Raw genomic sequence first — 22015 nt, 5'->3', positions numbered from 1 at the left:
AAGTACCTCTTCCCATCCCAGATTACTCACTATCCCATTTCTCTATTATTTTTTTCATAACAATTCTCATTACCTGCAATTATCTTATTCGGTTGTTTATTGAATTACAATATTATTTTACTACTATATAAGCTCTTAAAGGCATAACTTTGTCTCTTCTGCACCATGTAGAATAGATAGTAGGTACTCAATAAATATTTGCAGAATTAACAAATTAAGTAACTAAAGGCCTGGTATATTCAATCTTGACCTCAGGAATCTTTACCTGTAAGATGCAGATGTTGCATTGACTCTGAGGTTCATTCTGACTCAAAACTTTTGTGCTTTCCCATTCATAGAACTCAGTTTTTAGATGAAGATTGAGCAGGGGAAAAGAAGCTGTCAAAACCAAGGAACATGGGAATACATATTCTGTATATAACTGTTTCATGTTGGAAAAAATATGTTGTAGTGATTTTCAAATAAATGAGAATGTTGGTAAAGCTTAGGAAGAAGAATGATGGTGCAACTTACATTGAAAAAATTAATAGGCATTCTTTTTAACTATATCTATACCCAAGTATCTTTAAAATATTTTTCCAGCTTTATTTAGCTATAACCGACACAACATTGTACACATTTAAGGTGTACAATGTGATTTGATGTATACCCAAGTATCTTGTTTAAAAATAATATAATTTTTTTCCTGTTCCACTGAGAAGCCCAGAGCAAGGCAGAGGGGAACTCTCCCCTGGATGGCACTAGCATATCAACATTTTCCTCAAAATGATGTACCATAGACTCTGGAGCCACCCTACCCAGGATCAAAGTCCAGCTATGCCTCTTAGTATCTGTGAATCCTTAGAGAAGTTATCTAACCTCCTATGTTTCAGACTGCACCCTCAGATTGTGAAATGAGGACATTGATAGCATTGACGTCATAGGGTTGTTGCGAGGATTAAATGAGATAATCTTTGTAAAGAACTTAACATAGTATCTGTTGTACCATAGCCTTCAAAAAATGTTAACTATCATTATTAAGAGTAAACAGGGAAACAGCAGTGGATGTCAAACTGAAAAAATGTCAGGTAAATGTTGGTGAGTAGGTTGGAGGGAGTGAGTGAGATGGGAGGCTTGAATAAATTCTGGATATTTCTGATGCATCCACAGCTATACTGCTAATTAGCACACTATTGGAGTTGGGGCAAAACAGATGTGGCTTCTTAAAGGAACAGCTTCTGGCTACAACATCTTAAGGAAATAGTTGTTAAAATATTTTTACCAAAAATACAAGAATTTAAAATGTAATCTAAATTCAATTTTCTATATCTTGAATGAATGTATGAATGTGGGATTTATACTAAAACTCTGTCTTTAGGTGGTTAAAGTATATAGGGCTTGAGTCAATAAGAGATGTATAATTTAAAATCATTCATGTTAAGTAGATAAGTCACATTCTGAAACTTTAATCCCTGAGATAAAGTTGCTGGTAGAAGTTTCCAGGATAATATAATCAGAATACAGTGGAACCTGATTAATGTGTACTTCATTGATTGAGAATCTCAGAATATTTAGATAGAAAATGAGAGTTTTTTGCTCTTTCAATGCAAAAATAAAAGCATTACCAAGAACATAAGTATTATAAAGAAGATTGTATCTTGAGAGTATAAAGTACTTAAAGAATAAACACTGTTGATGCATTGTTTTTGGTTCAATTAGCATGCTAATATAGTTAGTCCACACATAACATAATTACTTAATTGCATAATTGCATATGTGGCTCATAGTTGTGGCTAACATTATATTTCTATTGGTTGGTGCTGCTCTAGAGTTTTTCTGTTTTGTATATATTAGAAAAGGCTGAGGCTAGTCAGAAGACATGGCTAAAATGTGCTATGACTGTTAGTAAGCATGAGGAATCATGAGTACTGGTTAGGGAATGTGTGGCTTTTGAATGGAATAATTACTGAAACAGATCAATATCTGCAGATGCAATGGAAACTTTGTTGGTGTTGGGGGACTCGAGAAAGGAACTTGATCAGATGCTGTTTAGGTCCCACCAAATGATAAGAGGAGATCCCTAACATTGTCATCTTTATGAAACTAAGACCATTGTTCCCAAGGAATTCCTGCTGCTTATTTTGCCCCTGAAATATCAAGGCAACCCCATAAGAAGGAAATGTTATGGGAAAAAATAGAAGTTAAACCTCCTTATAAACATAGGCCCTATAGTCATATTTATTATCACCAAAAATAAAGAAGGCAAAAATACTTTGTAGTGTTTTTCATGTTGACGAAACTTAGGAACATTAATTCATTAATCATTACAATTTGTGAAATGTTGTATAGCATTATTATAGCATTTATATATTATGGAAGAGTCAGTGAAAGTAAAACACCTTGTCCAAGTTGTGTAGTGTTTAGGAGAGCTCACACGCCAGCATGGAAGAAGTGAAATGGGGGGCTTTTCAAAAGTACTTTTGAGATGGTATTGAAAGGATGTGGTTGAATAGCACATTCCCATAAATAACAGAATTGAACAACTGTGTGGGAGTTTTGTAAATTTACATTGATTTAAATGTACTTAGAGGGCTTGATACTTAGAGCAAGGATGTACAGAAATGAATTTATTTTAATCATTTGTTTTAGTAACAGTCTTCCTTTTGGATTTAGTATGTTTAGAGTAGGAATTACTTGTTTTTTAGACTCAGTCTATTTATTCATACTACAAGTATTTACTAAGTATTCATTATTGCCAGTGTATCAGACATCATTCCTGACCTCAGGAAGCATATAGTCTGATATGGAGAGGCACACATGTAAAAATTGCCTGAAAGTGTTTTGGGTGCTCTGATAAAGAGGAGTAAGTCCAAAACAATGATAGTATCTAAGAATATTGTAGCACTTCTTATGTACTAGGCACTGTTCTAAGTGCTTTTATGTATCATAACTCATTTAACATTCAGAAGAATCCTATAGGTAAAAAATTATTAGTAGTCTCCTTTTACAAAATGCTACAAATGAGCAAAAAGAGATTCAATAATTTGGCCAAGGACACAGTGAGTGGCAGAGCTTGGATTCAAACCCAGGCAAACTTTTCTCTTCACCTCTGCCCAAAGCTGTGTGCATTGCCACCAGGGTGGACAGAAAATACTTTTCAGGGAAAGTGACACTTGAGCTGAGTCTGGTGAAAGGAGAAGCTGTTTGCTAGGATGGCAAGATGGTGGCAATTCTTTTATGATGATCTTTTGACCAAAGACCAGCAAAATGAAGCTGTTACCTCAAAAGAAACAGGTTCAGAAGAAAAGAAGAGGGGAAGGTGGAAAGAAGGGGAACTAGAGTGGTCCAACCAGAGCTCCAGGAAACAAAAAGGAGGGAATTCAAAAGTGTTGACAAAGTGAGTTTAACAGAATATTTTAGCATTCATTCATTTGCCTTTAGCACGGACAGCTGAGAAGTTTTACCTACGTTTAAGTCACTGGTGTCGTGACCCTGGGTATGTCTGTTTAATTCTCTGTGCCTGTTCTCTTGTGAGTGAATCAAGGGCTACGACAAAATGGTCTTTGCATTCTCTTACAGCACCATTGTCATGATTTCTCTGAGGTCTAATGTGCAAAAAGCCAATATTCAACTGATGGGTGACATATTTAGATTTGCATTTCAGAAAGATGACATTGTTTTATATGACAATATCATGATAATTTTTTAAAAAGCATATTAAGCTGTAAAATCTAAAACTTGCTCTGGACCCTTCTACATGGAGAGTGTTACCTTGTTCACCATGGGAGTACGTGGCCCTCACTGTCTCCTCTATGTTTAACATAACTTCATCCCCATTGGTTCTGGTGTTTTCTTGTTTCTCACTTGGAGGTGACCTCTTTTCATTCCAAGTTGTCCTTTGGTGTCTCTGTGGAAACTATGTCTTCTGTGAAGCTAAGTTCTGAAGAGTTTTCTTAATTGCTTCCATTGTTCTAGCTATCATCACTATACAGATAGCTTCCAAATAACAGTTACAGTTCTGTATCTCTAGTGGATATAGTCCTATCTAAAAATGACATGGCTAAAAGATGACTCTGCATCAACATTTGTCTAAAGCCTCTCCTCTTTATTAGGAAAAATCTCATTATTTTTTCTTGTATTCTCAGTACAGAAAAATCAGAAAGTACAGACATACAAAAGAATATAATTATAGGGAGAACCCCAACATGGTGGAATAGATGGGTGCTGCGCCAACTGCCTACCAGGATCACACCAAAATTACAAATAATTTATACAACATTCAACTTTGGAAGTCATCTGAACACTAGATGCACAGAAACTCTAAATGAAGGATTTAAAGAAGCCACATCAAGACTGGTAGGAGGGGCAGAGACATGAAGCAGGCTGACTCCAGGCCCACAGAGAGAGGGAGAACCCTGTGAGGGACACCTCAGTGGCGGAGAGGCTTCTCCTGTTGGGGGAGGGACCCTCTGGCCCCATGTCAAACTCCCCAGCTCACAGTTACTTTGCCGGGAAGAGGAGTTCCACGTAGCTGGCAGTAGAAGTTAGTGAGGACTCCCTTTGCTCAACTTTGCTAGAGACCCAGTTGCCCTCCTGTGGAGCCAGCACATGGACTCGCTCACTGGTGAGCACTCATCTGATCCCTAGTGGAGGGAGTGGCTCCCTGGGAAGAGGCCCAGGGGCCTGTGGGGAAGAACTGAACTGAGTGCCTGTAGTATGGGAGCTGGAGGTTTTGGGGCCATTGTTCCCCCTTGTATGGAGCTTGCACACAAGTAGTGTACAGGAGGGCACCATTTCTTCAGGGTTGGGTTCTCCCACAGAGGGTCAGGTTCCGGAACGTATTGGTCTGGTGCAGGGGTCAGCAAATTTTGAGACCAAAGAGCCGCCAGGGGTCTGCAAACTGCAGCTCATGAGCCACATGCGGCTCTGGGTACGTACATGTGGCTTTGAAGTAAAATTGAAAATGAAAATAAAACTATCATAGTTTCATTTATAAAATTTTTACAGGATATTATTCACATAATGGTGATTATGTAAAAATATATTAATGGCTCTCAAATAATTTTTAAATTGTTGTGAGGGATAGGATTGGCTCTTGCAGGGGTCGGCAAACTTTTGAGACAGAAACTACCCAAAGAGCTGCATGTGGCTCACAAGCCGCAGTTTGCTGACCCCTGGTCCGGTGGAATCGAGGCAGGTGTGCATGTGTGCATGTGCATGCTACCTTGGGTCCCCACTCTCCACACTATGTGTACAGAGTTTCAGGCTGGTGATTGGTTGTCGGGTTGCTCTGCCTAATCTGCAGGCTGCTGATTGGGACAGGCGGAGACTGGGAGTTTTCCTGGGAGTATTGGGCTGGGAGCTGCATACCGGCATGATCTGGCCAGGCATGCATGGTGCGTTTGTGGGAGCTGGTTGCTCGTTCAGGAGTGCATGCTGCTCTGACTTGGTGGGGGCCACTGACCACATCCCAGGGTGCCTTGAAGGACTGGCCAACCGACCCACAGCTGCCTTGCTGGGGGCACCCTCAACCCCTGGTGCCTGGCCCCCACCTCCACAGGCCACAGAGGGGTTTTGCAGCAGCAGACAGTTCACAACAATCTGTGAGGATATTTGGTGGTGAGCACGGCCCCCGAGCACACGGCAGTGAGTTGCAGAAAGCTCACTGGGAGTCCGAGAGGGAGGCTGGTGCACATGGGACATTGCCCCCAACACAGGTGGTGCTGTGTCACCCAGAGACTCTCTCTATTGCTGAGCAAGTGGTCTGCAGATTAAAGAGAGCGGAGAGCCTTTTTTCCCCTCTTTTTTCTTTGTTTTCCTTTTTTCCCCTTTTATTTAAATTATTATTTTTTCTTTTCTTTCTCTTTCATCTTTTTCCCCCCCTTTCTGTTCTTTTCCTTTTGTCTCTCTTCTGTTTGTTATTTTTGTTTCTCAGGCTTGTTTGTCTGGTTATTGCTTTGGTTACTGGTTTTACATCTTGTTCTGCAGTCTTGATGTTTATGTTTTTGCCTATTTTATATATTTTTGTTTCTCCTATCTGATGATGATTTATCATGTTTTTGTGGGGGTGTATTTTTTTTGTCTTGTTGGGTTGCCTTGCTTTGTTTTTGTTTTATGAAATAGATGTGGGCCTAGCACTGGTCCAGGAGCTGCAGCTACACTGAATTCATAGAAACCACTGACCACAGCCTTTACACACCTGTAACACCACCTGGCCCATATACCGCTGCATTGCCAGGTGCACTGGGTGTGCCTGGGTGACTGGCCCCACACCTAAAAACTGTGGAAAAGATTTTTTACAACAGAAGTTGGCCTGCAGAGCCCTGGAGTCATCTTGGTGGTGTTCTGTGACCACAAACCTGCACCACAGCCACTCGGGAGCAGCTTTTAGGAATTTGTCAGCATGAGGTGGAGGCTGGCTGTAGTGCTCATGGGATGCTATACAAGGAGATCACAGGCCAGGTATTGGTATAAGACCTGAATCTGCATTAATGTCTTATAAACCACCAATCATGTCTTGTAACTCACTTGAACTCCATCCCACCCAGCTAGTGCCATATCGCCAAGAGCACCCTCAACAGCAGGTCAAATAGCCAGACACATGTTCCTAAAGAACCTCTTTCAATCGTTGGGCCTTACCAGCACATGACAAGCGCCCTATGGGGCACTGGGCCTATTGCTAAACTGCCTCAGGACCAATATGGGTGGTAGCCAGCCTCAGCCCACACAGAGACCATTCCCACATGAGCCTAGGTCCAGCACAGGCAGCAGCCAGCCACATACAGCCTTGAAGCACCTACCAGGTAGCCATGGGCTGGTAACAGACAGGGCTGAAATGCCTCTGAGTGAGAGCCCCACCCAACAGACTCCAGAACCAATACACCCAGAGGCCAGTGTTAGACCAAACCATAGTACTACTTGGTTAAACCTACAAGTGACACTCGCAAAGGAAATTTTCCACAGGCACAAGAGCCCACAGCGGCCAAGCCTGTCTGTGAGGGTCAACCTCCACACAACAGCTCATACACTGTGAACAGAGCTAATTCTCCCAGCTAATCAGCTTGAGGGTCAACCCACCCTCTGACAAGCCAAAAGCAATTAAAGATCAACTTCACCAGTGACACCTCTGAAACACATGGGACAGGAGAATTGGGAGACTGTGCAATCCGAATATAAAGGACACATACTACATAAGACCACCCATCAATGACTGACAGACACAGGTTGTCTACCTAATAGAGCGAAGCAATCACAGAGCAAAAGCCAGAATGAGGAAACAAAGAAACATGTCCCAAATAAAAGTTCAGAAGAAACCTCTAGAAATGGAACTAAATGAAACAGAGGTGTCTATCAGAGACAGAGTTTAGAACACTTATGATAAGACATGTTTAAGGAACTTAGTGAGGACATAAAGAAGGATAGAGAAATCATCAACAACAACCAGTTAGAATTAAAAAATACAATAACTGGAATGAAGAACACACTCAAAGGAATCACCAGTAGATTAGATGAAGCAGAGGATTGGATCAGCGATTTAGAAGACAAAATAGCAGAAATTACCCAATCAGAACAACAAAAAGAAAAAAGAATAAAATACAATGGACATAGTTTAAGAGATGTGTGGGGCAACATCAAGTGCAACAACACTTGCATCATAGGAATACCAGAAGGAGAAGAAAAGGAGCAAGGGGTCTGAGAACATAGTTGAAGAACTAATGACCAAACACTTCCCTACCCTGGTGAAGGACATAGACATACAGGCCCAGGAAGTGCAGAGAGTTCCAAACAAGCTGAACCCAAAGAGGTCCACACCAAGACATGTCATAGTGAAAATGGCGAAGGTTAAAGACAAAGAGAGAATCCTAAAAGCAGCAAGAGAAAGACAGCAGGTTACATACAAAGGAACTCCTATAAGACTAATAGCTGACTTGTCTACAGAAACTCTGCAGGCCAGAAGGGAGTGGCAGGAAATATTCAAAGTAACGCAAAATAAAGACCAAAACCAAGGTTGCTCTACCAAGCAAGGCTATCACTTAAAATTGAAGAAGAGGTAAAGAACTTCTCAGAAAATAGTAAGCTTAAGGGATTTATTATCACCAAAGCAGAATCACAGGAAATGTTTAAAGGGCTTTTTTAAACAGAAGAAAGGGGGAAACAAATTAACAAAGGAAGGCCAGAAATACGAGTAACAAAATGGCAATAAATATGTACCTATCAATAATCACTTTAAATGTGAATGGGCTAAATGCGCCAATCAAAAGACATAGAGTGGCTGAGTGGATAAGAAAACAGGACCCATGCATATGCTGTTTACAAGAGACCCATCTCAGATCAAAGACACACACAGACTGAAAGTAAAGTGATAGAATAAGATATTTCACGCAAATAGAAACCAGAAAAAAGCTGGGTAGCAATACTTATTTTGGACAAAATAGACTTTAAAATGAAGATTACAATAAAAGACAAAGAAGGGCACTACATAATAATAAAGACGACCTAACAAGAGGACATAAACCTGGTAAACATCTGTGCACCCAACATAAGAGCTCCTAAATATATAAAACACTTTATGAACAACATAAAGTTGAAGATTACCAGTAGCACTATTGTAGTAGGGACTTCAACACCTCCTTGTTACCAATGGGAAGATCCTCCAGACAGAAAATCAACACAGAAACAGTGGTCTTACATGACACTTTAGACCAGCTAGATTTAATCAATATTTTTAGAGTATTTCACCCAAAAGCAACAGAATATACATTCTTCTCAAGTGCACATGGAAAATTTTCCAAGATAGACCATGTGTTAGGCCACAAAACAAGTCTCAATAAATTTAAGAAGATTGAAATCATATCAACCATCTTCTCTGACCACAATACTATGAAACTAGCAATCAATTATAAGAAGCAATCTGGAAAGCACACAAATACATGGAGGCTGAATAACATGTTACTAAATAGCAAGTGGGTCAAAACTGAGATCAACGGAGAAATCAAAAGATACCTTGAGACAAATGAAAATGAAAACACCACGACCCAAAATCTATGGGATGCAAGGAAAGCAGTCATAAGAGGGAAGTTTGTAGCAATACAGACCTATCTAGAGAAACAAGAACAATCTCAATTCAACAGACTATCATTACACCTAAGGGAACTGGAAAAAGTACAACAAAACAAGCCCAAAGGGAGTACAAGGAAGGAAATAATAAAGATCAGATCAATGAAATCAAGAGCTGGTTTTTTGAAAAGATTAGCAAAATCGACAAATCCTTAGCCAGACTCACTAAGAAACAGAGAAAGAGAGAGAAACCAAATTAATAAAATCAGAAATGAAAGAGAAGAAGTGACAATAGATACCACAGAAATACTGAAAATTGTAAGAAAATGCTATGAGCAACTATATGCCAAGAAATTCCACAATCTGGAAGAAATTGATAAATTTCTAGAAGCATGCAATCTACCATGTCTGAACCAAGAAGAAACAGAAACTCTGAACAGACTGATTACTACCAAAGGAATTGAATCAGTAATGAATGAGCTTCCAACAAACAAAAGTCCTGGACCAAATGGCTTCACAGGTGAATTTTACAAAACATTCAATAAAGAACTAAAACCTATTCTCCTCAAACTATTCCAAAAAATACAGAAGGAGGGAAGGCTCCCAAGCACATTTTATGAGGCCACTATTACTCTGATCCCAAAATCAGACAAAGGCATTACAAAAAAAGAAAACTACAGGCCGATATACTTAAGAAACATAGATGCAAAAGTCCTCAACAAAATACTAGCGAACCAGATTCAGAAACACCTTAAAAAGATCATGCAACATGATCAAGTGGGATTCATTTTTGGTATGCAAGGTTTTTTCTATATGTGCAAATCTATTAATGTAATACACCACATTTACAAAATGAAAAATAAAAATCGTACGATCATATCAATAGATGCCGAAAAAGCATTTGAGAAAACCAACAGCCATTTATGATAATAACTCTTAGCAAATTGGGAGTAGAGGGATCATATCTCAACATAATAAAGGCCATATATGATAAGCCCACAGCTTACATCATACTCAGTGGGTAAAGGCTAAAACCTTTCCCCTTAAGATCAGGAACAAGACAAAGCTGCCCACTTTTACCACTTTTATTTAATGTAGTTTTGGTAGATCTAGGCACAGCAATCAGACAAAATGAAATAAAAGGCATCCAAATTGGAAAGAGGTAAAATTGTCATTATGTGCAGATGACATGATACTATATAGAGAGAATCCCAAAGACTCCACCAAAAACCTATTAGAACTGATAATTAAATTTAGTGAAGTAGCACAATACAAAATTATTATCCAGAAATCAGTTGCATTTGTATACACTAATAAACTATCAGAAGAAGAAATCAAGAAATCAATCCCATTTTCAATTGCTTCAAAAACAGTAAAATACCTAGGAATAAATGTAGCCAAAAAAGTAAAAGATCTGTACTCAAAAAACTATAAGACGTTGAAGAGAGAAATCAAAGACAATACAAATAAATGGAAATACATACCATGTTCCGGGATAGGAAGAATTAATATAAAGTGTCAGTACTACCTAAGGCAATATATAGATTCAGTGCAATTCCTATCAAACTACCAAAGACATTTTTCTCAGAAGTAGAACATATAATCCTAAAATGTATGTGGAACCATAAAAGACCACAAATAGCCATGGCAATCATGAGAAATAAGAACAAAGTGGGAGGTATCACACTACCTGACATCAAATCATACTACAAGGCTATAGTAATCAAAACAGTATGGTACCGGCCGAATGGCGCGATGGTTAAGAACTCGCTTGGGATGCCAGAGGGCCCCGGTTTGGATCTCACATATGAGGGCCAGTGACACTGCCCTCCACAGCTAAGATGCTGAACGACAGCTCAACCTGGAGCTGGGCTGCCATGAGTTGCCGGTGCCGGCGGCGTAGGCTGCAGCCCCTGCTGCAGTGGGTTGCCATGGGCTACCGTGTGTAGCCAGCAGCCAGCGTGAGCGGCCAGCAGCCAGCGTGAGCGGCCAGCAGCCGCAGTGAGCGGCCATCCAGAAGCCGGCGACTGATCTGCCTCGCCAGAGAAGAGCGCAATGATGGTGCCAACTTGGGCCAGTGAAGCAACATCCTCCACAACTAGATTGAAGAACAAAATGACAGCAACTTGTCTGTTCCCCTTCCCCCAATTCCCCAGCACTGTTCCCATCCTCTCAATTCCCCAATTAAAATCTTAAAAAAAAAAAAAACAAACCCCACAAAAAACAGTATGGTACTGGCATAAAAACAGACACATAGACCAATGGAACAGAACAGAGAGCCCAGAAATAAATCCATGCATATACAGACAGTTAGTCTATGACAATGGAAGCAAGAATTTACACTGGAGTAAAGATAGTCTATTTAATAAATGGTGCCGGGAAAATTGGACTGACACATGCAAAAAAATGAAACTGGACCACCTTCTTATGCCATATACGAGAACAAATTCAAAATGGATTAAAGACTTAAATGTAAGACCTGAAACCATAAAACTCCTAGAAGAAAATATAGGGAGTAAATTTGCAGACATTATTCCAAGTAATATTTTTAGTGATATATCCCCTCGGGCAAGGGAAGTAAAAGAAAAAATAAACATATAGGATTACATCAAACTTAAAAGTTTTTTCAGGGTCAGCCGAGTGGTTCAGTTGGTTAATAGCTCGCTCAAGAGTGTGAGCTCTGAGCAACAGGGTTGCCGGTTCGATTCCCGGCCCTGAGCTGCCAAAAGCTGCCAACAGGTGGCAGGATGGCTCAGCTAAAAGACAAACAAACAAAAAAACCAACCAAACAAACAAACAAAAAAAACTTTTTTCACAGCAAAGGAAATCATCCAGAAAAGAAAAAGACAGCCTCCTGAATGGGAGAAGATATTTGTCAACGATATATCTGATAAGGGGTTAATATCCAAAATTTATACAACACTCATTCAACTCAACACCAAGAAAAACAAACAACCCAATTAAAAAGTGGGCAGAGGATATGAAGAGACATTTCTCTAAAGAGGACATACAGATGGTCAACAGGCATATGAAAAATGCTCAAACCCACTAGTTATTAGAGAAATGCAAATAGAAACCACAATGAGATACCACCTCACTTTGGTCAGAATGGCTATCATCAATAAATCAACAAACAAGTGCTGGCGAGGTTGTGGAGAAAAGCGAACCCTGGTGCACTGTTGGTGGGACTGCAGATTGGTGCAGCCATTATGGAAATAAGTATGGAGGTATCTCAAAAAACTGGAAATGGAACTACCTTATGACCCAACAATTCCACTTTTAGGTGTCTATCCTGAGAAACCCAATATGCTAATTTGAACAAATATATGCACCCCTATGTTCATTGCAGCACTATTTACAATAGCCAAGAGTTGGAAACAACCGAAATGCCCATCAGTAGACGAGTGGATTAAAAAACTCTGTACATTTATACAATGGAGTATTACTCAGCTATAAAGAAGAATGAAATCTTACCATTTGCAAAGATATGGATGGACCTACAGAACATTATGTTAAGTGAAATAAGTGTTAGTCGGGGAAAGACAAATACCACATGATCTCACTTATGTGTGAAATGTAAAGCACTCAATAAATGAGCAAAGTAAACAGAAATAGTCTCAGAGATATGGAGGAAAAACTGATGGTTGCTAGTTGGGAGCGAGTGGGGATGAGGGAGAAGGGGAAGGGATTAGACAGCACAAATTGGTAACTGCAATATTGCCACAGGGATATGAAAGACAGTTTGGGGAATATAATTAATAATGTTGTAAATATTTTGTAGGGTGTCAGATGGACACCTGTCTTGTTAGGGAGACCACTTTATGGACAGTGTAGAGGCTTGATCACTGCACTGTACAACTGAAGCTGAAGCTGAAGCTGAATAATATTTTATATGAAATATATATATATATACATATATGTATTCATGGGATTTGGAGTATAATGCACGGAGTGGTGTCAATGGAATTGTAACAGATATGTATGATGTTGAGGGGCAGTGAATTGGGGAAGGGAGTTTGTCACTTTGTGAGGGATGAAATGTGTAATTATTGCATTGTTTTGTACACCTGAAACTAATAAAAAAACTACATAAATTAAGATTACATAGATAAGAAATTCATTTAAAAATAATATAATTATACCCGTAATCCTACACACCAATGGGTAATCACTATTACTATCTTATTATATAATTTTCTAAATTATTTTCTGTGTATGTATATGTGTGTAATGTAGGGAGGCAGGTATTGTACATACTGTTTTATAAACTATCCTGAACATTTTTTCATTTCAATACATGTATTGTTTTGAAAAGGTTGGATTATTCAATTATACACTCATATAATATATTTAACCAAATTTCTAATGTTGTGAATTTGTTTCCGAAGTATTGATATGACAAACAGTACTTCTGTAAATTCCCATTGCTTGTATCACACATATGGCTCTTATCACACACAGCTGGTGTAGTGTTTACTTGAGCTTTGATGTATTTCCCCAAAATGCTTTTATACTTTTTGAGACCAGAGCTTATATTCCTTTGTCTTTCATAGAGTTTAGTATTGGCTTTGCATATGGGAGACAGTCAATAAGTATATGTGTAATGAATGGAGAGATGAGCTTTCAACCTTGGGTGACAGGAAGAATGACATTTATTGACAAAAAGAGGGGCACTGGTTTGGGGAAAAGACAATATGATGAATCCGACTTTAAACATGTTAGTTTGAGGTGATGATAGTCTAAGTTTTTTAAAATAGTTTTTAACAGCCCCTAGCATACTTCAATCAGTTTCATGTCAATTTCATTTCAGTAGCCTCAAGCAAAAGGACAATTCCAGAGACCTTGTTAGGTGGCATCCCAGACTCCTTACTATAACAGCTTAGTTCCTTATATTGAGAATGATACTCTTTGATTATTTGGTTAAAGCTGACATTTGGGGCTCTATCCTTTACCACTGTTCTCTATTTAATGGTCTTAACATCAGAGCATGGTAGAAAACTTTGTGGTAGTGTGAAGGTAAAGGTTAACTTCCTTTCTCTAATTTCTGGATGCCTCTATTATGTATTCCACCGATCACGGTGTTATTGGCTTTACAATGAAATCCATAAATACATGTTGTGTAGCAGTAGGATGCATCAGGAAGTTCTTTAGTGTAACCTTACAAATTGGAGTTCCTTGCTTAATGTGTCTAGTTTTTCCCTGGTATCCTACATTATAAATGCCAGGTGATTTAGTTAGAACTCTTGGTTGGAAGTAACAATAACTTCTTGGAGCTAAAACTCCAGTAGTGATCTAAAGTCATGACAAATATTTTCGCAAATTCTTAAGGGCTAGACTAAGACTTTCCCCATCTAGATTTCATCCAGGCCAGAGATTAGTTAGTTGATCCAGAAGTGGGTACCTGATATAAAAAGGGCCAATCAGATACCCTTCAGTGGACAATAGAGTTGAGTTTTAGAGATCCTAACTTCAGTCTGGTTGGTCTTTTGAAATAGAGGGGATATGACCTAAGGATTTGTGGCTAATCAAGTCCTACATGAAACCAGGAAAGCATAAGATGCCAGTCTTTAATAAGAGAAAATAATGAAGTAGCTTCCCCAATAATGTACAGAAACAAGAGATGAAGATAATACAATGGAGGGCCGGCCAAGTGGCGCGATGGTTGAGAACTGGCTTGGGATGCCAGAGGGCCCCGGTTCGGATCCCACATATGAGGGCCAGTGACACTGCCCCCCACAGCTAAGATGCTGAACAACAGCTGAACCTGGAGCTTGGCTGCCGAGAGTCACCGGCGACAGCGTAGGCTGCAGCCCCTGTGGTAGTGGGTTGCCATGGGCTACCGTATGTAGCCAGCAGCCGCAGTGAGCGGCCGTCCAGAAAACGGCGACTGATCTGCCTTGCCCGGGAAGAGCGCAATGATGGTGCCAACTTGGGCCAGTGAAGCAACATTCTACACAACTAGACTGAAGAACAAAATGACAGCAACTTGTCTGTTCCCCTTCCCCCAATTCCCCAGCGTTGTTCCCATCCCCTCAATTCCCCAATAAAAATCTTTTTAAAAAAATATAATACAATGGAGAAATAACAGCAATGCGATAATAGTAGGGGATTTTAATACCTTACTTACATCAATGGATAGACCAATCCAGACAAAAAATCATTAAGGAAAAATCAGCCTGAAACCACACATTATACCAGATGGATTTAACAGATAGATATCTGGAACATTCTGTCCTAAAGGAACAGAATATACATTCTTGTCAAGAGCACATGGAGCATTTTCTTGGATAGATTATATGTTAGGTCACAAAATAAGTCAGGAAATTTAAGAGGGTTGAAATCATATTAAGCTGGGTCATATGGTAATTATATTCTTAAATTTTTGAGGAACCTCCACACTGCCCTCCAGAGCAGCTGCACCAATCTGCATTCCCACCAACAGTGTATGAGTGTTCCTTTTTCTTCACAGCCTCTTCATCACTAGTTATGATTTGTTTTATTGATGATAGCCATTCTAACCAGTGTGAGGTGAATATTTCATTGTGGTTTTTACTTGCATTTCTTTGATGATTAGTGACGTTAAGCATCTTTTCATATGTGGCCAAGACATGGAAACAACCAGTGCATCCTTCGATTAATGATTGGATAAAGAAGATGTGGTATATATACACAATGGAATACCACTCTGCCGTAAGAAATGGTGAAATAGTGCCATTTTCGACAACATGGGTGGATCTTGAGGTTATTATGCTAAGCAAAATAAGTCATACAGAAAAAGTCGAGAACCATATGATTTCCCTCGTATGTGGGATATAAAACTGAAAGCAACAAAGGAACAAGATAAACAAATAAAGAAAAACTCATAAACACAGACAACAGTTTAATGGTTACCATAGGGTGGGGCAGGGGGTGGTAGATGAGGGTAAAGGGGATCAAATATATGGTGATGGAAGTAGAACTGACTCTGGGTGGTGAACACACAATGTGATATATAGATGACATAGTACAGAATTGTACACTTGAAACCCATGAAATTTTACCCCAATAAATTAAAAAAAAAGAAATCATATTAAGTAATCCTTACCGACTATAATGGTGTGAAACTAGAAATTAATTTCATGAAGAACTCTAGAATATTCACAAAAAGAAAATTACAAGCCAATATCCCTGATGAACATAGATGAAAATATCTGCAACAAAACATTAGCAAACTGTATTCAACAATACATTTAAAGTACTGCTCACCATGATCAAGTGGGTTTTATTCCAGGGATGTAGGGTGGTTCAACATCCACAGATCATTTGATGTGATGTACCACATGAACAAAATAAATGCAAAAAATCATATGATCTTCTCAATAGATGCAGAAAAAGCAGTTGACAAAATTTAACATCCATTTATGATAAAAACTCACAACAAAATGTGTATAGAGGGAATGTACCTAAACACAATAAAGGCTCTATTTGATAAGCCTGCAGCTAACATCATACTCAATGGTGGAAAGCTGAAACCCTTTTCTCTAAGATCAGGAACAAGACAAGAATGTCCACTCTTGACACTTTTTATTTATTTTTTGAATTTTTTTATTGTGAAATAAACTTTTTTTAAAAATTAGTTTCAGGTGTACAACACAGTGCAATAGTTATACATTTTACCCTTCAAAGTGACAACCCCTCCTCCCCCAATCCGCTGCCCCACTCCCTCCCCCGATATCATACATATCTATTACAATTCCCTTGACTCCACTCCCACACTATACTCCGCATCCCATGACTGTATATATATTAAATTATAGTTGATTGGGCTGGCCGAGTAGCTCCTTTGTTATTCCTACTTCTCCTTATTTCCTGTTGTCATCCCCAGTCAATCTCTGATCTGCTTTCTATCACTATAGATTCATTTTTATTTTCCAGAATTTTATATAAATGGAATTATATAACATATACCCCTTTCTGTTTGGCATCTTTCACTTAGAATAATTATTTTAATATTCATCAAGGTTATATGTTTTATGTTCTATCATTTTGGTGGGGAGACAACAGTTATGCACCATTTCTTATAGAGAATCTATTCTGAGCCCTTGATGCATACATCCCTGCTTGCTTGATCTCTCCCCTTAAATATCTCTTGGACAATCATAACCTATCTAAAATGGAATTATTTATGCAACCTCTTCCCCCTCAAAACACAAACTCCTTCAAAGCATGGTTGCTTTAGTTTTTCACAACTTAGCAAATGACATCTTTCCATCTAGTTGAATGATCTTCCTATTGGGTTGTCAGAAAAGTCATGATGCATTTTTGCAATGAAAAACATAGAAAAAATACAACATGACTTTTCCAACAACACAATAGTTGCCTCTTATCATTCCCATGCTTAAAATCCATCAGTGGTATTCCATACACTTAAGGTAAATTCCAAGCACTTTTCATGGCCCTATAGGATCTAGCCTTTTCCAGCATCTCTAGCTTCATCAAATTCTCCACTTATTCCTTGGTGCTCCCTGGCCTACTTTCACTCTTCAAATGCACCAAGCATTTTCCCACTTCAGAGCTTTTACCCATGATGATCTTTTTGTCTGAATGAAAGAATGAAGAAGGGAGGCTTATAGCTAGAGGGCTAAGAAGTGGCAAGTTAAAAGGAAAGACTTGTGTGTTGTTGAAGACAGAGAAAGAAGTCAATTGAGAGAGAAACGGAGGACCCTTTGGGTAGTGGGGGTTTCTGTGGGTTTATAGTTCTCTGTGGAGTGGGACATTGGCTTTATCAACTAGATAGAGAGGGGAGATCATCCTATAACTGTATTTTTAGAACGCTGTGCTTCCAAAGTACCCAGAAAAATTTTTATTCTTAACCATCCCAATTTGAGCTCCTGTATAGGAGCTGTGTTAAGAAGTCAGCTCTGAAAAGTTTTGACAGAACAGGGCAGGGATAGAATCTTCTCTAGGTTCCTGCCCCCCACCACACACACACAAAACAAATTTAGTGTAGTTTATGGCTAGGGATTTCCTTGATGTTAGAAAATCTGTACAGATCCTTTAGGTGTTTTCCTCCCTCTGACTCCTCAAGCTCGATCTTGAGCTCTTCTAAAAGCTCACTTATTTTAGAACTGCTTATCTGACTAAGGGGATAGGAACATGTTGGTATCTCTTTACTTAGTGTGTATTTATTTCTGTATTTAAACACCCCCATCCCACACTCTGTGTGTGTGTGTGTGTGTGTGTGTGTGTATTGGGGCTACTTGTCTAGTTTGTGAAACTTTTTTCTGTATTCTGTTCATTATTCCACTCTATGGAGTGAGTAATGGGCTAAGTAGACACCTGTGGGCTCTCCATAAATACTGGTTCTATTCAATAATGGATCCGATGAGTGTTTTGAAGAAATGCAAATTGAGTAGAGAGGCAAAATGGTATCCCAATACATTTAAATTTGTTCTTTAATCAGTGTTAATGCAATCGAAGTTGTTTGGTTTCATGTTTATTTCACACACAGCAGGCTTGCAAATGCTTCTTGGCAGACTCGGCATCAGTCATGGCTTGGTGCTGTTTTGTGTGTGTGTATGTGTGTGTGTGTCCACATCTGCCTGTATGGTCTCTGTCTTAGTGAATTTTTAAAAATATACAATTAAATTGGTGCTGTCAAACTGTTGGGGGGCATGGTAGGCAGAATTCTAAGATGACCTCTAAGATTCTTGCTCTCTGGTGTACATGCCCTAAATACCCTCCCCCTCCCCACCACCCCCCGCACTTAAGTGTTGTTGAGACCTGTGAATATGCTGAGAGAGATTATTTCGATGATTAGGTTATATTATATGACAAAGGTGAAGAGATTTTGAAGATGTAATTAAAGTCCCTTCTAGAAGAGAGAGTTCTGCTGACTTATACAAAGCAAGCAGCCATGTTGTAAATGTCCTGTAGATGCTGAGGGTCTCAGTCCTCCAACGATAAGGAATGGAATTCAGAAAAAAACCTGAATGAGCTTGAAGAGGATTCTGAGCTCCACATGTGAACACAGCTTGGCTGACACCTTGATTTCAGCATGATGAAACCCTGAGCAATTTACCCAGCTCAGCCACGCCTGGATTCATGACCCACAGACACTGAGATAATAAATGTGTGTGGCCACCAAGTTTGTAGCAATATGTTACACAGCAATTAACAATAACTAATACAGAGCTTACTCTAGCTGGCATTTAAAATGTTTGCCATTATATTAGTTTGTTAGAGCTGTCATAACAAAAACTGGTTTGTTTAAACAATAATAAACAGACATTTTCTCACAGTTCTCATAGAAGCGATGTGTCCAAGATCAAGGTGTCATCAGGTTTAGTTTCTTCTGATGCCTCTTTCCTTGCCTTGCAGATGGCCACCTTCTCACTGTGTCCTCATGTGGTCTTTCCTCTGTTTGCATGCATGTATATGTCCTAATCTCCTCTTCTCATAAGGCCAATAATCATGTTGGATTAGGGCCCAGCCTAAAGACCTCATTTTAATAGAATAATCTCTTTAAGGAATTTATCTCAAAATAAGATTGTATTCGAAGGTTTTGAGGGTTAAGATTTCAACATATGAATTTTAAGGGTGGGGACAGAATTGAGCCCATAATAGCCATCATTCTTTTCTGTATTTTTTTTACCACTAATATTTTGTTTTGACTTGTTTTCATATTCCCTGGACCTCTGTTACATCTACCCATTCCTCAGTTTTTTATTGTACTATTTCAAATGCTTTTCCTAATTTTTCACATTTTTGGCTACATGTTAACTTATATTATAAAATCCTTCATAAGCACATTTCTAGCTTCTAGTGGCCAGTCTGATATTAACAAAACCATTGCCTTACATGTGTATATATGTTATTTACAAGCTTACAAGTCACTTTCACAAGATTTATTTTAAAAATACTGTGAGGCAGGTCAGGCCAGTATCATTATTATCCCCACACTAAATTCAGGAAAGCACTCAGAGAGGTGATGGGGCTAACTTAATGTCACATAGCACAAAAGTGTCTTCTGACTCCAAGGTAGAGTGTTGGGCCCACTAGATTAACTACCCAAAGCATCCTAACCCAAACAGCAACTATTGGGTTGTCTGAAAAGTCATGACGTATTTTTTCTTTGTTTTTCATTGCAAAAATGCGTCATGACTTTTCTGACAACCCAATAATTCCTGCTGAATAAGTGTATTTGTAATATCTTATTCCTATCTGGTTGTTCAAATGCTGATTCTATAATATAATTGCCCACATCCTTGCTATATACCCTAAAGTGTTTTCACATTGTGTGAAGCTCTGCTGGGGCCACACCTGATTATCCCATTTTCCCTGTCATTTCTATTTGAGAACTTATTGTAAAACAACCCCACTTGAACCTTTTCATGGCAGGGATATAGCCATGACTTGGATGTATATCAACTCAGTTTGTATTTATTTCAACCTACATGCCAGACTTTTCATGTAGGCTGAAATCAATTGCTTTAAACATGCCTCTTTAATGAGACTGAAAACATCTGTTAACAGGTGCTTTCCACCTAATCGGCATTTTGTTTGTACAGTAGTTCCCCCATCCATGATTTTGTTTTCTGTGATTTCAGCTACCTGTGGACAACCGTGGTCTGAAATTATTAAATGGAAAATTGCAGAAATAAATAGTTCATAAGTATTAAATTGTGCACCATTCTGAGCAGCATGATGAAATCTCGTACCCTACTGATCCATCCGGCCAGGGATGTGAATCATTCCTTTTTCCAGTGTCCCCATGCTGTATATGCTACTTGCACATTGGTTACTTAGTAGCTGTCTCTGTTATCAGATTGACTGACTGTGGTATCGCACTGCTTGTGTTCAAATCACTTTTATTTTATTTTACACAGTGCAAGAGTAGTGATACTGGAAATTCAGATATGCTAAAAAGAAGCCATAAAATGCTTCCTTTAAGTGAAAAGATTAAAGTTCTTGACTTAATAAGGAAAGGAAAAAAGTTGTATGCTGAGGTTGCTAAGATGTAAGATAAGAACAAATCTTCTACCTGTGAAATTGTGAGGAATGAAAAAGAAATTTGTGCTCGATTTGTTGTTGCACCTCAAACTAAAAGTTTCGGCCACAGTGCATGATAAGTGTTTAGTTAAGTTGGAACAGCCATTAAATTTGTGAGTGGAAGACATGAACAGAAAACCTGTTTCGATTGATGGTAACGTGTTGCTTCAGAAAGCATTGAGCCTATATGACAACTTCAGCAAGGGACCACCCCGAAACGAGTGACACCAAGCCATTTATTGCAAGTAAGGGGTGGCTACACAGATTCAGGAATATGTTTGGACTGGAAAATATGAAAATTTAATGGAGAGAAAGACAACATTCACATAACTGTTATCACAGTAAATTACCATTGTTCTATTTTATTAGTTACTGCTGTCAGTCTCGTACTGTGTTTAATTTGTAAATTAAATTTTATCATAGGTATGTATGTGTAGGAAAAAACATAGTATAGACAGGGTTTGGTACTGTCCACATTCTCAGGTATCCACTGGGAGTGTTGGACATATCCTCTGTGGATAAGGGGGGAACTGCTGTAACATAGGTATACAATAATTATTAAATAAGCGTGGTGGAGAAGCCAGTGAATGCACCCTGTTAATGAAGATGAATTGTGTAAAACACACTGAGAGGTAATAGATAATGCAAACACCATGTGTGTTTGGAGTTCTTATCTATTCACCAGTTTGATAAGGCCTAACAATATGGTTAGATCTTTAACACAGTTTTGAGGAGCTGATTATTTTCAAAGTTACCAGAAACCCACAATAAGAATTTCTGTGTATTCAATTTGAAATACCAAGCCAGCAATATTGTGATCTCAAATTCCTGATCTGTTTAATGGTAGGCAATGGGAGAAATACTAGGAAACATAAAGAACTACAGTCCCCACTCTCACCCCATCACTTCCTTAAGAAAAAGAAAAACAAATATTGAGTAAACTGGTTGC

Source organism: Hipposideros armiger, unplaced genomic scaffold (assembly GCF_001890085.2).
Source record: "Hipposideros armiger isolate ML-2016 unplaced genomic scaffold, ASM189008v1 scaffold_659, whole genome shotgun sequence".
NCBI lineage: Eukaryota > Metazoa > Chordata > Mammalia > Chiroptera > Hipposideridae > Hipposideros > Hipposideros armiger.
Note: the sequence above shows the minus strand (reverse complement) of the source record.